Source organism: Buteo buteo, chromosome 30 (assembly GCF_964188355.1).
Source record: "Buteo buteo chromosome 30, bButBut1.hap1.1, whole genome shotgun sequence".
Lineage (NCBI taxonomy): Eukaryota > Metazoa > Chordata > Aves > Accipitriformes > Accipitridae > Buteo > Buteo buteo.
Window position 1 is genome coordinate 4,375,984 of NC_134200.1, and position 15,316 is coordinate 4,391,299.

Below are 15,316 nucleotides of genomic sequence, written 5' to 3' on the forward strand. Positions count from 1 at the left end.
CCTTCTCTGGGAAGGCATTCATCCCCAGTGCTGTTGTGCCTGTAAGTAGGGCACCAAGGGATGGTGAAGAGCAGCAAGAGCTTTCAGGGCTGGGCCCTTCCTCGTGGGAGAAGGATCCGACCGTTCGCCTTTTCAGAAAGAGGCTTGCCGAGGCGGAGCGACGTGAGCTGTTCCGTCTCTGGGAAAGCACGGATCGCCAGTGCTGTTGTGCCTGTAGGTAGGGTGCCAAGGGATGGTGAAGAGCAGCAAGAGCTTTCAGGTCTGGGCCCTTCCTCGTGGGAGCAGGATCCGACCGTTCGCCTTTTCAGAAAGAGGCTCTGACGAGGTGGAGCTCCATGAGATGTTCCGTGTCTGGGAAAGCACAGATCCCCAGTGCTGTTGTGCCTGTAGGTAGGGTGCCAAGGGACGGTGAAGAGCAGCAAGAGCTTTCAGGGCTGGGCCCTTCCTCGTGGGAGAAGGATCCGACCGTTCGCCTTTTCAGAAAGAGGCTCTGCCGAGGTGCAGCGCCATGAAATGTTCTGTCTCTGGGAAAGCACGGATCCCCAGTGCTGTTTTGCCTGTAGGTAGGGTGCCAAGGGACGGCGAAAAGCAGCAAGAGCTTTCAGGTCTCGGCCCTTCCTCGTGGGAGAAGGATCCGACCGTTCGCCTTTTCAGAAAGAGGCTCTGCCGAGGCAGAGCTCCATGAGATGTTCCTTCTCTGGGAAAGCATTCATCCCCAGTGCTGTTGTGCCTGTAGGTAGGGTGCCAAGGGACGGTGAAGAGCAGCAAGAGCTTTCAGGGCTGGGCCCTTCCTCGTGGGAGAAGGATCCGACCATGCGCTTTTTCAGAAAGAGGCTCTGCCGAGGTGGAGCTAAATGAGATGTTCCTTCTCTGGGAAAGCATTCATCCCAAGTGCTGTTGTGCCTGTAGGTAGGGTGCCAAGGGACAGTGAAGAGCAGCAAGAGCTTTCAGGGCTGGGCCCTTCCTCGTGGGAGAAGGATCCGTCCGTTCGCCTTTTCAGAAAGAGGCTCAGCCGAGGCGGAGCGCCATGAGATGTTCCTTCTCTGGGATAGCATTCATCCCTAGTGCTGTTGTGCCTGTAGGTAGGGTGCCAAGGGACGGTGAAGAGCAGCAAGAGCTATCAGGGCTCAGCCCTTCCTCGTGGGAGCAGGATCCGACCGTTCGCCTTTTCAGAAAGAGGCTCTGCCGAGGTGCAGCGCCATGAGATGTTCGGTCTCTGGGAAAGCAGAGATCCCCAGTGCTGTTGTGCCTGTAGGTAGGGTGCCAAGGGACAGTGAAGAGCAGCAAGAGCTTTCAGGGCTGGGCCCTTCCTCGTGGGAGAAGGATCCGACCGTTCGCCTTTTCAGAAAGAGGCTTGCAGAGACTGAGCACCGTGAGATGTTCCGTGTCTGGGAAAGCACAGATCCCCAGTGCTGTTGTGCCTGTAGGTAGGGTGCCAAGGGATGGTGAAGAGCAGCAAGAGCTTTCAGGTCTGGGCCCTTCCTCGTGGGAGCAGGATCCGACCGTTCGCCTTTTCAGAAAGAGGCTCTGACGAGGTGGAGCTCCATGAGATGTTCCGTGTCTGGGAAAGCACAGATCCCCAGTGCTGTTGTGCCTGTAGGTAGGGTGCCAAGGGACGGTGAAGAGCAGCAAGAGCTTTCAGGGCTGGGCCCTTCCTCGTGGGCAAGGATCCGACCGTTCGCCTTTTCAGAAAGAGGCTTGCCGAGGCGGAGCGCCGTGAGATGTTCCGTCTCTGGGAAATCACGGATCCCCAGTGCTGTTGTGCCTGTAGGTAGGGTGCCAAGGGACGGTGAAGAGCAGCAAGAGCTTTCAGGTCTGGGCCCTTCCTCGTGGGAGCAGGATCCGACCGTTCGCCTTTTCAGAAAGAGGCTCTGACGAGGTGGAGCTCCATGAGATGTTCCGTGTCTGGGAAAGCACAGATCCCCAGTGCTGTTGTGCCTGTAGGTAGGGTGCCAAGGGATGGTGAAGAGCAGCAAGAGCTTTCAGGGCTGGGCCCTTCCTCGTGGGAGAAGGATCCGACCGTTCGCCTTTTCAGAAAGAGGCTTGCAGAGACTGAGCCCGTTGGGATGTTCCATCTCTGGGAAAGCACGGATCCCCAGTGCTGTTGTGCCTGTAGGTAGGGCGCCAAGGGACGGTGAAGAGCAGCAAGAGCTTTCAGGGCTCGGCCCTTCCTCGTGGGAGCAGGATCCGACCGTTCGCCTTTTCAGAAAGAGGCTTGCAGAGACTGAGCACCGTGAGATGTTCGGTCTCTGGGAAAGCAGAGATCCCCAGTGCTGTTGTGCCTGTAGGTAGGGTGCCAAGGGATGGTGAAGAGCAGCAAGAGCTTTCAGGGCTGGGCCCTTCCTCGTGGGAGAAGGATCCGACGGTTCGCCTTTTCAGAAAGAGGCTCTGACGACGTGGAGCTCAATGAGATGTTCCGTGTCTGGGAAAGCACAGATCCCCAGTGCTGTTGTGCCTGTAGGTAGGGTGCCAAGGGACGGTGAAGAGCAGCAAGAGCTTTCAGGGCTGGGCCCTTCCTCGTGGGAGCAGGATCCGACCGTTCGCCTTTTCAGAAAGAGGCTCTGCCGAGGCGGAGCGCCATGAGATGTTCCTTCTCTGGGAAAGCATTCATCCCCAGTGCTGTTGTGCCTGTAGGTAGGGTGCCAAGGGACAGTGAAGAGCAGCAAGAGCTTTCAGGGCTGGGCCCTTCCTCGGGGGAGAAGGATCCGACCGTTCGCCTTTTCAGAAAGAGGCTTGCCGAGACTGAGCACCGTGAGATGTTCCGTGTCTGGGAAAGCACAGATCCCCAGTGCTGTTGTGCCTGTAGGTAGGGTGCCAAGGGACGGTGAAGAGCAGCAAGAGCTTTCAGGGCTGGGCCCTTCCTCGTGGGAGCAGGATCCGACAGTTCGCCTTTTCAGAAAGAGGCTATGCCGAGGCGGAGCTCCATGAGATGTTCCTTCTCTGGGAAAGCATTCATCCCCAGTGCTGTTCTGCCTGTAGGTAGGGCACCAAGGGATGGTGAAGAGCAGCAAGAGCTTTCAGGGCTGGGCCCTTCCTCGGGGGAGAAGGATCCGACCGTTCGCCTTTTCAGAAAGAGGCTCTGCCGAGGTGGAGCGCCATGTGATGTTCCGTGTCTGGGAAAGCATTCATCCCTAGTGATGTTGTGCCTGTAGGTAGGGCACCAAGGGACGGTGAAGAGCAGCAAGAGCTTTCAGGGCTGGGCCCTTCCTCGTGGGAGAAGGATCCGACCGTTCGCCTTTTTCTGAAAGAGTCTTGCCGAGACTGAGCGCCGTGAGATGTTCCGTGTCTGGGAAAGCACAGATCCCCAGTGCTGTTGTGCCTGTAGGTAGGGCGCCAAGGGACGGTGAAGAGCAGCAAGAGCTTTCAGGGCTGGGCCCTTCCTTGTGGGAGAAGGATCCGACCGTTCGCCTTTTCAGAAAGAGGCTCTGCCTAGGTGCAGCGCCATGAGATGTTCCGTGTCTGGGAAAGCAGAGATCCCCAGTGCTGTTGTGCCTGTAGGTAGGGTGCCAAGGGACGGTGAAGAGCAGCAAGAGCTTTCAGGGCTGGGCCCTTCCTCGGGGGAGAAGGATCCGACCGTTCGCCTTTTCAGAAAGAGGCTCTGCCGAGGTGCAGCGCCATGAGATGTTCCGTCTCTGGGAAAGCAGAGATCCCCAGTGCTGTTGTGCCTGTAGGTAGGGTGCCAAGGGACAGTGAAGAGCAGTAAGAGCTTTCAGGGCTCGGCCCTTCCTCGTGGGAGAAGTATCCGACCGTTCGCCTTTTCAGAAAGAGGCTTGCCGAGACTGAGAGCCGTGAAATGTTCCGTCTCTGGGAAAACACAAATCCCCAGTGCTGTTGTGCCTGTAGGTAGGGTGCCAAGGGATGGTGAAGTGCAGCAAGAGCTTTCAGGGCGGGGCCCTTCCTCGTGGGAGCAGGATCCGACCGTTCGCCTTTTCAGAAAGAGGCTCTGACGACGTGGAGCTCCATGAGATGTTCCGTGTCTGGGAAAGCACAGATCCCCAGTGCTGTTGTGCCTGTAGGTAGGGTGCCAAGGGACGGTGAAGAGCAGCAAGAGCTTTCAGGGCTGGGCCCTTCCTCGTGGGAGCAGGATCCGACCGTTCGCCTTTTCAGAAAGAGGCTCTGCCGAGGCGGAGCGCCATGAGATGTTCCTTTTCTGGGAAAGCATTCATCCCCAGTGCTGTTGTGCCTGTAGGTAGGGTGCCAAGGGACAGTGAAGAGCAGCAAGAGCTTTCAGGGCTGGGCCCTTCCTCGGGGGAGAAGGATCCGACCGTTCGCCTTTTCAGAAAGAGGCTTGCAGAGACTGAGCACCGTGAGATGTTCCGTGTCTGGGAAAGCACAGATCCCCAGTGCTGTTGTGCCTGTAGGTAGGGTGCCAAGGGACGGTGAAGAGCAGCAAGAGCTTTCAGGGCTGCGCCCTTCCTCGTGGGAGCAGGATCCGACAGTTCGCCTTTTCAGAAAGAGGCTATGCCGAGGCGGAGCTCCATGAGATGTTCCTTCTCTGGGAAAGCATTCATCCCCAGTGCTGTTCTGCCTGTAGGTAGGGCACCAAGGGATGGTGAAGAGCAGCAAGAGCTTTCAGGGCTGGGCCCTTCCTCGTGGGAGAAGGATCCGACCGTTCGCCTTTTCAGAAAGAGGCTCTGCCGAGGTGGAGCTAAATGAGATGTTCCGTCTCTGGGAAATCACGGATCCCCAGTGCTGTTGTGCCTGTAGGTAGGGTGCCAAGGGACGGTGAAGAGCAGCAAGAGCTTTCAGGTCTGGGCCCTTCCTCGTGGGAGAAGGATCCGACCGTTCGCCTTTTCAGAAAGAGGCTCTGACGAGGTGGAGCTCCATGAGATGTTCCGTGTCTGGGAAAGCACAGATCCCCAGTGCTGTTGTGCCTGTAGGTAGGGTGCCAAGGGACGATGAAGAGCAGCAAGAGCTTTCAGGGCTCGGCCCTTCCTCGGGGGAGAAGTATCCGACCGTTCGCCTTTTCAGAAAGAGGCTTGCCGAGACTGAGAGCCGTGAAATGTTCCGTCTCTGGGAAAACACAAATCCCCAGTGCTGTTGTGCCTGTAGGTAGGGTGCCAAGGGACGGTGAAGAGCAGCAAGAGCTTTCAGGGCTGGGCCCTTCCTCGTGGGAGCAGGATCCGACCGTTCGCCTTTTCAGAAAGAGGCTCTGCCGAGGCGGAGCACCGTGAGATGTTCAGTGTCTGGGAAAGCACAGATCCCCAGTGCTGTTGTGCCTGTAGGTAGGGTGCCAAGGGACGGTGAAGAGCAGCAAGAGCTTTCAGGGCTGGGCCCTTCCTCGTGGGAGAAGGATCCGACCGTTCGCCTTTTCAGAAAGAGGCTCTGCCGAGGTGGAGCGCCATGAAATGTTCCGTCTCTGGGAAAGCACAAATCCCCAGTGCTGTTGTGCCTGTAGGTAGGGTGCCAAGGGACGGCGAAAAGCAGCAAGAGCTTTCAGGTCTCGGCCCTTCCTCGTGGGAGAAAGATCCGACAGTTCGCCTTTTCAGAAAGAGGCTCTGCCGACGCGGTGCTCCATGAGATGTTCCTTCTCTGGGAAAGCATTCATCCCCAGTGCTGTTGTGCCTGTAGGTAGGGTGCCAAGGGATGGTGAAGAGCAGCAAGAGCTTTCAGGGCTGGGACCTTCCTCGTGGGAGAAGGATCCGACCATTCGCTTTTTCAGAAAGAGGCTCTGCCGAGGTGGAGCGAAATAAGATGTTCCTTCTCTGGGAAAGCATTCATCCCAAGTGCTGTTCTGCCTGTAGGTAGGGTGCCAAGGGACAGTGAAGAGCAGCAAGAGCTTTCAGGGCTGCGCCCTTCCTCGTGGGAGAAGGATCCGACAGTTCGCCTTTTCAGAAAGAGGCTCTGCCGAGGCGGTGCTCCATGAGATGTTCCTTCTCTGGGAAAGCATTCATCCCCAGTGCTGTTGTGCCTGTAGGTAGGGTGCCAAGGGAGGGTGAAGAGCAGCAAGAGCTTTCAGGGCTGGGACCTTCCTCGTGGGAGAAGTATCCGACCATTCGCTTTTTCAGAAAGAGGCTCTGCCGAGGTGGAGCGAAATGAGATGTTCCTTCTCTGGGAAAGCATTCATCCCAAGTGCTGTTGTGCCTGTAGGTAGGGCACCAAGGGACGGTGAAGAGCAGCAAGAGCTTTCAGGGCTGGGCCCTTCCTCGGGGGAGAAGGATCCGACCGTTCGCCTTTTCAGAAAGAGGCTCTGCCGAGGTGCAGCGCCATGTGATGTTCCCTGTCTGGGAAAGCATTCATCCCTAGTGATGTTGTGCCTGTAGGTAGGGGACCAAGGGACGGTGAAGAGCAGCAAGAGCTTTCAGGGCTGGGCCCTTCCTCGTGGGAGAAGGATCCGACCGTTCGACTTTTTCTGAAAGAGTCTTGCCGAGACTGAGCGCCGTGAGATGTTCCGTGTCTGGGAAAGCACAGATCCCCAGTGCTGTTGTGCCTGTAGGTAGGGCGCCAAGGGACGGTGAAGAGCAGCAAGAGCTTTCAGGGCTGGGCCCTTCCTCGGGGGAGAAGGATCCGACAGTTCGCCTTTTCAGAAAGAGGCTCTGCCGAGGCGGAGCACCGTGAGATGTTCCGTCTCTGGGAAAGCACAGATCCCCAGTGCTGTTGTGCCTGTAGGTAGGGCACCAAGGGGCAGTGAAGAGCAGCAAGAGCTTTCAGGGCTTGGCCTTCCTCGTGGGAGAAGGATCCGACCGTTCGCCTTTTCAGAAATAGGCTCTGCCGATGTGGAGCGCCATAAGATGTTCCTTCTCTGGGAAAGCATTCATCCCCAGTGCTGTTGTGCCTGTAGGTAGGGTGCCAAGGGACGGTGAAGAGCAGCAAGAGCTTTCAGGGCTGGGCCCTTCCTCGTGGGAGAATGATCCGACCGTTCGCCTTTTCAGAAAGAGGCTCTGCCGAGGTGCAGCGCCATGAGATGTTCCGTCTCTGGGAAAGCAGAGATCCCCAGTGCTGTTGTGCCTGTAGGTAGGGTGCCAAGGGACGGTGAAGAGCAGTAAGAGCTTTCAGGGCTCGGCCCTTCCTCGGGGGAGAAGTATCCGACTGTTCGCCTTTTCAGAAAGAGGATTGCCGAGACTGAGAGCCGTGAAATGTTCCGTCTCTGGGAAAACACAAATCCCAAGTGCTGTTGTGCCTGTAGGTAGGGTGCCAAGGGATGGTGAAGTGCAGCAAGAGCTTTCAGGGCTGGGCCCTTCCTCGTGGGAGAAGGATCCGACCGTTCGCCTTTTCAGAAAGAGGCTCTGCCGAGGCGGAGCACCATGAGATGTTCCTTCTCTGGGAAAGCATTCATCCCTAGTGCTGTTGTGCCTGTAGGTACGGTGCCAAGGGACGGTGAAGAGCAGCAAGAGCTTTCAGGGCTGGGCCCTTCCTCTTGGGAGAAGGATCCAACCGTTCGCCTTTTCAGAAAGAAGCTCTGCCGAGGCGGAGCACCGTGAGATGTTCCGTGTCTGGGAAAGCACAAATCCCCAGTGCTGTTGTGCCTGTAGGTAGGGTGCCAAGGGACGGTGAAGAGCAGCAAGAGCTTTCAGGGCTGGGCCCTTCCTCGTGGGAGAAGGATCCGACCGTTCGCCTTTTCAGAAAGAGGCTCTGCCGAGGCGGAGCACCGTGAGATGTTCCGTGTCTGGGAAAGCACAAATCCCCAGTGCTGTTGTGCCTGTAGGTAGGGTGCCAAGGGACGGTGAAGAGCAGCAAGAGCTTTCAGGGCTGGGCCCTTCCTCGTGGGAGAAGGATCCGACCGTTCGCCTTTTCAGAAAGATGCTTGCCGAGACTGAGCGCCGTGAGATGTTCCGTGTCTGGGAAAGCACGGATCCCCAGTGCTGTTGTGCCTGTAGGTAGGGCGCCAAGGGACGGTGAAGAGCAGCAAGAGCTTTCAGGGCTCGGCCCTTCCTCGTGGGAGCAGGGTCCGACCGTTCGCCTTTTCAGAAAGAGGCTTGCAGAGACTGAGCACCGTGAGATGTTCCGTGTCTGGGAAAGCACAGATCCCCAGTGCTGTTGTGCCTGTAGGTAGGGTGCCAAGGGATGGTGAAGAGCAGCAAGAGCTTTCAGGGCTGGGCCCTTCCTCGTGGGAGCAGGATCCGACCGTTCGCCTTTTCAGAAAGAGGCTCTGCCGAGGCGGAGCACCGTGAAATGTTCCGTGTCTGGGAAAGCACAGATCCCCAGTGCTGTTGTGCCTATAGGTAGGGCACCAAGGGACGGTGAAGAGCAGCAAGAGCTTTCAGGGCTGGGCCCTTCCTCGTGGGAGAAGGATCCGACTGTTCGCCTTTTAAGAAAGAGGCTCTGCCGAGGTAGAGCGTCGTGACATGTTCGGTCTCTGAGAAAGCAGAGATCCCCAGTGCTGTTGTGCCTGTAGGTAGGGTGCCAAATGACGGTGAAGAGCAGCAAGAGCTTTCAGGGCTGGGCCCTTCCTCGTGGGAGCAGGATCCGACCGTTCGCCTTTTCAGAAAGAGGCTCTGCCGAGGCGGAGCTCCATGAGATGTTCCTTCTCTGGGAAAGCACAGATCCCCAGTGCTGTTGTGCCTGTAGGTAGGGTGCCAAGGGACGGTGAAGAGCAGCAAGAGCTTTCAGGGCTGGGCCCTTCCTCGTGGGAGAAGGATCCGACCGTTCGCCTTTTCAGAAAGAGGCTCTGCCGAGGTGGAGCGCCATGTGATGTTCCGTGTCTGGGAAAGCATTCATCCCTAGTGATGTTGTGCCTGTAGGTAGGGCACCAAGGGACGGTGAAGAGCAGCAAGAGCTTTCAGGGCTGGGCCCTTCCTCGTGGGAGAAGGATCCGACCGTTCGCCTTTTTCTGAAAGAGTCTTGCCGAGACTGAGCGCCGTGAGATGTTCCGTGTCTGGGAAAGCACAGATCCCCAGTGCTGTTGTGCCTGTAGGTAGGGCGCCAAGGGACGGTGAAGAGCAGCAAGAGCTTTCAGGGCTGGGCCCTTCCTTGTGGGAGAAGGATCCGACCGTTCGCCTTTTCAGAAAGAGGCTCTGCCTAGGTGCAGCGCCATGAGATGTTCCGTGTCTGGGAAAGCAGAGATCCCCAGTGCTGTTGTGCCTGTAGGTAGGGTGCCAAGGGACGGTGAAGAGCAGCAAGAGCTTTCAGGGCTGGGCCCTTCCTCGGGGGAGAAGGATCCGACCGTTCGCCTTTTCAGAAAGAGGCTCTGCCGAGGTGCAGCGCCATGAGATGTTCCGTCTCTGGGAAAGCAGAGATCCCCAGTGCTGTTGTGCCTGTAGGTAGGGTGCCAAGGGACAGTGAAGAGCAGTAAGAGCTTTCAGGGCTCGGCCCTTCCTCGTGGGAGAAGTATCCGACCGTTCGCCTTTTCAGAAAGAGGCTTGCCGAGACTGAGAGCCGTGAAATGTTCCGTCTCTGGGAAAACACAAATCCCCAGTGCTGTTGTGCCTGTAGGTAGGGTGCCAAGGGATGGTGAAGTGCAGCAAGAGCTTTCAGGGCTGGGCCCTTCCTCGTGGGAGCAGGATCCGACCGTTCGCCTTTTCAGAAAGAGGCTCTGACGACGTGGAGCTCCATGAGATGTTCCGTGTCTGGGAAAGCACAGATCCCCAGTGCTGTTGTGCCTGTAGGTAGGGTGCCAAGGGACGGCGAAAAGCAGCAAGAGCTTTCAGGTCTCGGCCCTTCCTCGTGGGAGAAGGATCCGACAGTTCGCCTTTTCAGAAAGAGGCTTGCAGAGACTGAGCACCGTGAGAAGTTCCGTGTCTGGGAAAGCACAGATCCCCAGTGCTGTTGTGCCTGTAGGTAGGGTGCCAAGGGATGGTGAAGAGCAGCAAGAGCTTTCAGGGCGGGGCCCTTCCTCGTGGGAGCAGGATCCGACCGTTCGCCTTTTCAGAAAGAGGCTCTGCCGAGGCGGAGCACCGTGAGATGTTCCGTGTCTGGGAAAGCACAGATCCCCAGTGCTGTTGTGCCTGTAGGTAGGGCACCAAGGGACGGTGAAGAGCAGCAAGAGCTTTCAGGGCTGGGCCCTTCCTCGTGGGAGAAGGATCCGACTGTTCGCCTTTTAAGAAAGAGGCTTTGCCGAGGTGGAGCGCCGTGACATGTTCGGTCTCTGGGAAAGCAGAGATCCCCAGTGCTGTTGTGCCTGTAGGTAGGGTGCCAAGGGACGGTGAAGAGCAGCAAGAGCTTTCAGGGCTGGGCCCTTCCTCGTGGGAGCAGGATCCGACCGTTCGCCTTTTCAGAAAGAGGCTTGCCGAGGCGGAGCGACGTGAGATGTTCCTTCTCTGGGAAGGCATTCATCCCCAGTGCTGTTGTGCCTGTAAGTAGGGCACCAAGGGATGGTGAAGAGCAGCAAGAGCTTTCAGGGCTGGGCCCTTCCTCGTGGGAGAAGGATCCGACCGTTCGCCTTTTCAGAAAGAGGCTTGCCGAGGCGGAGCGACGTGAGCTGTTCCGTCTCTGGGAAAGCACGGATCGCCAGTGCTGTTGTGCCTGTAGGTAGGGTGCCAAGGGATGGTGAAGAGCAGCAAGAGCTTTCAGGTCTGGGCCCTTCCTCGTGGGAGCAGGATCCGACCGTTCGCCTTTTCAGAAAGAGGCTCTGACGACGTGGAGCTCCATGAGATGTTCCGTGCCTGGGAAAGCACAGATCCCCAGTGCTGTTGTGCCTGTAGGTAGGGTGCCAAGGGACGGTGAAGAGCAGCAAGAGCTTTCAGGGCTGGGCCCTTCCTCGTGGGAGAAGGATCCGACCGTTCGCCTTTTCAGAAAGAGGCTCTGCCGAGGTGCAGCGCCATGAAATGTTCTGTCTCTGGGAAAGCACGGATCCCCAGTGCTGTTGTGCCTGTAGGTAGGGTGCCAAGGGACGGCGAAAAGCAGCAAGAGCTTTCAGGTCTCGGCCCTTCCTCGTGGGAGAAGGATCCGACAGTTCGCCTTTTCAGAAAGAGGCTCTGCCGAGGCGGTGCTCCATGAGATGTTCCTTCTCTGGGAAAGCATTCATCCCCAGTGCTGTTGTGCCTGTAGGTAGGGTGCCAAGGGACGGTGAAGAGCAGCAAGAGCTTTCAGGGCTGGGCCCTTCCTCGTGGGAGAAGGATCCGACCATGCGCTTTTTCAGAAAGAGGCTCTGCCGAGGTGGAGCTAAATGAGATGTTCCTTCTCTGGGAAAGCATTCATCCCAAGTGCTGTTGTGCCTGTAGGTAGGGTGCCAAGGGACAGTGAAGAGCAGCAAGAGCTTTCAGGGCTGGGCCCTTCCTCGTGGGAGAAGGATCCGTCCGTTCGCCTTTTCAGAAAGAGGCTCAGCCGAGGCGGAGCGCCATGAGATGTTCCTTCTCTGGGATAGCATTCATCCCTAGTGCTGTTGTGCCTGTAGGTAGGGTGCCAAGGGACGGTGAAGAGCAGCAAGAGCTATCAGGGCTCAGCCCTTCCTCGTGGGAGCAGGATCCGACCGTTCGCCTTTTCAGAAAGAGGCTCTGCCGAGGTGCAGCGCCATGAGATGTTCGGTCTCTGGGAAAGCAGAGATCCCCAGTGCTGTTGTGCCTGTAGGTAGGGTGCCAAGGGACAGTGAAGAGCAGCAAGAGCTTTCAGGGCTGGGCCCTTCCTCGTGGGAGAAGGATCCGACCGTTCGCCTTTTCAGAAAGAGGCTTGCAGAGACTGAGCACCGTGAGATGTTCCGTGTCTGGGAAAGCACAGATCCCCAGTGCTGTTGTGCCTGTAGGTAGGTTGCCAAGGGATGGTGAAGAGCAGCAAGAGCTTTCAGGTCTGGGCCCTTCCTCGTGGGAGCAGGATCCGACCGTTCGCCTTTTCAGAAAGAGGCTCTGACGAGGTGGAGCTCCATGAGATGTTCCGTGTCTGGGAAAGCACAGATCCCCAGTGCTGTTGTGCCTGTAGGTAGGGTGCCAAGGGACGGTGAAGAGCAGCAAGAGCTTTCAGGGCTGGGCCCTTCCTCGTGGGAGAAGGATCCGACCGTTCGCCTTTTCAGAAAGAGGCTTGCCGAGGCGGAGCGCCGTGAGATGTTCCGTCTCTGGGAAATCACGGATCCCCAGTGCTGTTGTGCCTGTAGGTAGGGTGCCAAGGGACGGTGAAGAGCAGCAAGAGCTTTCAGGTCTGGGCCCTTCCTCGTGGGAGCAGGATCCGACCGTTCGCCTTTTCAGAAAGAGGCTCTGACGAGGTGGAGCTCCATGAGATGTTCCGTGTCTGGGAAAGCACAGATCCCCAGTGCTGTTGTGCCTGTAGGTAGGGTGCCACGGGATGGTGAAGAGCAGCAAGAGCTTTCAGGGCTGGGCCCTTCCTCGTGGGAGAAGGATCCGACCGTTCGCCTTTTCAGAAAGAGGCTTGCAGAGACTGAGCCCGTTGGGATGTTCCATCTCTGGGAAAGCACGGATCCCCAGTGCTGTTGTGCCTGTAGGTAGGGCGCCAAGGGACGGTGAAGAGCAGCAAGAGCTTTCAGGGCTCGGCCCTTCCTCGTGGGAGCAGGATCCGACCGTTCGCCTTTTCAGAAAGAGGCTTGCAGAGACTGAGCACCGTGAGATGTTCGGTCTCTGGGAAAGCAGAGATCCCCAGTGCTGTTGTGCCTGTAGGTAGGGTGCCAAGGGATGGTGAAGAGCAGCAAGAGCTTTCAGGGCTGGGCCCTTCCTCGTGGGAGAAGGATCCGACGGTTCGCCTTTTCAGAAAGAGGCTCTGACGACGTGGAGCTCCATGAGATGTTCCGTGTCTGGGAAAGCACAGATCCCCAGTGCTGTTGTGCCTGTAGGTAGGGTGCCAAGGGACGGTGAAGAGCAGCAAGAGCTTTCAGGGCTGGGCCCTTCCTCGTGGGAGCAGGATCCGACCGTTCGCCTTTTCAGAAAGAGGCTCTGCCGAGGCGGAGCGCCATGAGATGTTCCTTCTCTGGGAAAGCATTCATCCCCAGTGCTGTTGTGCCTGTAGGTAGGGTGCCAAGGGTCGGTGAAGAGCAGCAAGAGCTTTCAGGGCTGGGCCCTTCCTCAGGGGAGAAGGATCCGACCGTTCGCCTTTTCAGAAAGAGGCTTGCCGAGACTGAGCACCGTGAGATGTTCCGTGTCTGGGAAAGCACAGATCCCCAGTGCTGTTGTGCCTGTAGGTAGGGTGCCAAGGGACGGTGAAGAGCAGCAAGAGCTTTCAGGGCTGGGCCCTTCCTCGTGGGAGCAGGATCCGACAGTTCGCCTTTTCAGAAAGAGGCTATGCCGAGGCGGAGCTCCATGAGATGTTCCTTCTCTGGGAAAGCATTCATCCCCAGTGCTGTTCTGCCTGTAGGTAGGGCACCAAGGGATGGTGAAGAGCAGCAAGAGCTTTCAGGGCTGGGCCCTTCCTCGGGGGAGAAGGATCCGACCGTTCGCCTTTTCAGAAAGAGGCTCTGCCGAGGTGGAGCGCCATGTGATGTTCCGTGTCTGGGAAAGCATTCATCCCTAGTGATGTTGTGCCTGTAGGTAGGGCACCAAGGGACGGTGAAGAGCAGCAAGAGCTTTCAGGGCTGGGCCCTTCCTCGTGGGAGAAGGATCCGACCGTTCGCCTTTTTCTGAAAGAGTCTTGCCGAGACTGAGCGCCGTGAGATGTTCCGTGTCTGGGAAAGCACAGATCCCCAGTGCTGTTGTGCCTGTAGGTAGGGCGCCAAGGGACGGTGAAGAGCAGCAAGAGCTTTCAGGGCTGGGCCCTTCCTTGTGGGAGAAGGATCCGACCGTTCGCCTTTTCAGAAAGAGGCTCTGCCTAGGTGCAGCGCCATGAGATGTTCCGTGTCTGGGAAAGCAGAGATCCCCAGTGCTGTTGTGCCTGTAGGTAGGGTGCCAAGGGACGGTGAAGAGCAGCAAGAGCTTTCAGGGCTGGGCCCTTCCTCGGGGGAGAAGGATCCGACCGTTCGCCTTTTCAGAAAGAGGCTCTGCCGAGGTGCAGCGCCATGAGATGTTCCGTCTCTGGGAAAGCAGAGATCCCCAGTGCTGTTGTGCCTGTAGGTAGGGTGCCAAGGGACAGTGAAGAGCAGTAAGAGCTTTCAGGGCTCGGCCCTTCCTCGTGGGAGAAGTATCCGACCGTTCGCCTTTTCAGAAAGAGGCTTGCCGAGACTGAGAGCCGTGAAATGTTCCGTCTCTGGGAAAACACAAATCCCCAGTGCTGTTGTGCCTGTAGGTAGGGTGCCAAGGGATGGTGAAGTGCAGCAAGAGCTTTCAGGGCGGGGCCCTTCCTCGTGGGAGCAGGATCCGACCGTTCGCCTTTTCAGAAAGAGGCTCTGACGACGTGGAGCTCCATGAGATGTTCCGTGTCTGGGAAAGCACAGATCCCCAGTGCTGTTGTGCCTGTAGGTAGGGTGCCAAGGGACGGTGAAGAGCAGCAAGAGCTTTCAGGGCTGGGCCCTTCCTCGTGGGAGCAGGATCCGACCGTTCGCCTTTTCAGAAAGAGGCTCTGCCGAGGCGGAGCGCCATGAGATGTTCCTTTTCTGGGAAAGCATTCATCCCCAGTGCTGTTGTGCCTGTAGGTAGGGTGCCAAGGGACAGTGAAGAGCAGCAAGAGCTTTCAGGGCTGGGCCCTTCCTCGGGGGAGAAGGATCCGACCGTTCGCCTTTTCAGAAAGAGGCTTGCAGAGACTGAGCACCGTGAGATGTTCCGTGTCTGGGAAAGCACAGATCCCCAGTGCTGTTGTGCCTGTAGGTAGGGTGCCAAGGGACGGTGAAGAGCAGCAAGAGCTTTCAGGGCTGCGCCCTTCCTCGTGGGAGCAGGATCCGACAGTTCGCCTTTTCAGAAAGAGGCTATGCCGAGGCGGAGCTCCATGAGATGTTCCTTCTCTGGGAAAGCATTCATCCCCAGTGCTGTTCTGCCTGTAGGTAGGGCACCAAGGGATGGTGAAGAGCAGCAAGAGCTTTCAGGGCTGGGCCCTTCCTCGTGGGAGAAGGATCCGACCGTTCGCCTTTTCAGAAAGAGGCTCTGCCGAGGTGGAGCTAAATGAGATGTTCCGTCTCTGGGAAATCACGGATCCCCAGTGCTGTTGTGCCTGTAGGTAGGGTGCCAAGGGACGGTGAAGAGCAGCAAGAGCTTTCAGGTCTGGGCCCTTCCTCGTGGGAGAAGGATCCGACCGTTCGCCTTTTCAGAAAGAGGCTCTGACGAGGTGGAGCTCCATGAGATGTTCCGTGTCTGGGAAAGCACAGATCCCCAGTGCTGTTGTGCCTGTAGGTAGGGTGCCAAGGGACGATGAAGAGCAGCAAGAGCTTTCAGGGCTCGGCCCTTCCTCGGGGGAGAAGTATCCGACCGTTCGCCTTTTCAGAAAGAGGCTTGCCGAGACTGAGAGCCGTGAAATGTTCCGTCTCTGGGAAAACACAAATCCCCAGTGCTGTTGTGCCTGTAGGTAGGGTGCCAAGGGACGGTGAAGAGCAGCAAGAGCTTTCAGGGCTGGGCCCTTCCTCGTGGGAGCAGGATCC